The sequence below is a fragment of the Carlito syrichta genome, unplaced genomic scaffold (genome assembly GCF_000164805.1).
Source record: "Carlito syrichta isolate Samal-C Ts95f unplaced genomic scaffold, Tarsius_syrichta-2.0.1 Scaffold112228, whole genome shotgun sequence".
In the NCBI taxonomy this organism is placed as follows: domain Eukaryota; kingdom Metazoa; phylum Chordata; class Mammalia; order Primates; family Tarsiidae; genus Carlito; species Carlito syrichta.
In genome coordinates this window covers 759,130-761,260 of record NW_007056324.1, presented here as the reverse complement: position 1 = coordinate 761,260, position 2,131 = coordinate 759,130, and positions in this window count along the sequence as shown.

Here is a 2,131-nt window from a genome sequence, read left to right as displayed (position 1 = left end):
CCCAGACTGGAGTGCAGTGGCCGCTCCCGGCCACCACAGCCTCGACCCACTGGGCTCCAGTGATCCTTCCGCTTCAGCCTTACAAGTAGCTGGAACTACAGGCGCACACCACTATGCCCGTCTAATTTTTTGATTTATTGTAGAGATAAGGTCTCGCCAGGTTGCCCGGGCGGGTCTCGAACCCGTGGGCTCAGGCAATCCACTCACCTCAGCCTCCCAAAGTGAAGGATTACAGGCTGAGCCACCGAGCCCGGCCAAAAAAATTTATTTCCTCCCTCCCTCCCTCCCTTCCTTACTCTCTCTTTCCTTTTCTTTCTTTGTCTTTTAGAGGCAGGATACCACTTTGTACCCCAGACTACACTCATCTCCTGGGCTCAAGGGATCCTCCTGCCTCAGCCCCTGGAGTAGCTGGGACTACAGGTACATGCCACCATGTCCAGTACAGATAATTTCTAATCATTTAGGAATGATTAATGGAGTTTGCAAAATTTTGAGGATCCTTGTTTTCTCTTCCTCCTGTTAAATAATCTTTTATCTGTAACTTCAATAAAATGAGAAAGCAAAGGAAGAGATAAACCTTTTATTCTTAATAAGCTCAAGTAATTTGTTTGGATAAAAGATAAAAGAAAAATAGTTAATTGGAAAAAAAGTATCTTATGATGTCATTCTACCTACTTCTTTCATACTTTTCCCAAATGCCTAATTGGGGGTTAAATATAAACACAAGGATATAACTTGCCAGTTTTGGTGATGAATCTTCCACCACCCGTATTTTTTGACTCAAGTACAAGACAAAACACATAGACATCAACTTATGATAGAAAAATAAATTGTTACAAAATAGAATTAAGAAAGTTTTCTCTTTTTTTTGAGTCAGAGTCTCACTGTTGCCCAGGCTGGAGTGCAGTGGCATACTCACTGCCACCGCAGCCTCGACCTGCTGGGCTCAGGTGATCCTTCTGCCTCAGCCTTCCAAGTAGCTGGAACTACAGGCGCACGCTACCACGCCCGGTTGATTTTTTGATTTATTGTAGAGATGAGGTCTCGCTGCCCAGGCGGGTCTCAAACCCCCGGGCTCAGGCAATCCACTCACCTCAGCCTCCCAAAGGCGTGGGATTATAGGCTGAGCCACCGAGCCCAGCTTAGACAACATTTTTGCTGTTAATAACATAAATGACAAATGTCAGGAAATATTTGTAAAAACGATGATCAGAAATAGGTCTGACGTGATGACTCATACCTGTAATCCCAGCACTTTGGGAGGTTTAGGTGGGAGGATCACTTGAGGCCAGGAGTTTGAGACCAACTTAGGCAATATAGCAGGACGAAGACTCCACAAAAAAAAAAAAATTAGCCACATATGTTGGTGCATACCTGTAGTTCCAGCAGATGGATCGCCTAAGCCCAGGAGGACAAGACCGTGGTGAGCTATGAAGTAAGCCATGATTTCACCACCACCCTCCAGCCTGGGTACAAGAGTGAGAGTCCGACTCAAACAAGTAAAAATTAAAAATGCAATAAGCATTACTGTGGGCTGGGCATGGTAGCTCAGCCTGTAATCCCAGCACTTTGGGAGGCCAAGGCAAGAGGATTGCCTGAGCCTGGGGCTCGAGACCAGCCTGGACAACTTGGTGAGACCTCGTCTCTACAGTAGATCACAAAAACAAGCCAGGCGTAGTGGCGTGCGTCTGTAGTTCCAGCTACTTGGAAGACTGAAGTGGAAGGATCACCTAAGCCCAGCAGGTCGAGGCTGCGGTGGCCGTGATTGTGCCACTGCACTCCAGCCTGGGTGACAAGAGTGAGACTCGAACTCAAAAAAATAATAATAATAAAATAAATAAATTTTGTGATTTTCTTCTCTCTGTGTGTATTCCTGTCATCTATATGTGTGTTTAATGTTTGAAATAAAATTGTAAACCAGGCTTGGTGGCTCAGCCTGTAATCCCGCGCCTTTGGGAGGCTGAGGTGAGTGGATTGCCTGAGCCCGCGGGTTCGAGACCCACCTGGGCAGCGAGACCTCATCTTTACAATAAATCAAAAAATCAGCTGGGCGTTGGTAGCGCGTGCCTGTAATTCCGGCTACTTGGAAGGCTGAGGCGGAAGGATTGCCAGAGCCCAGTGGGTCGAGGCT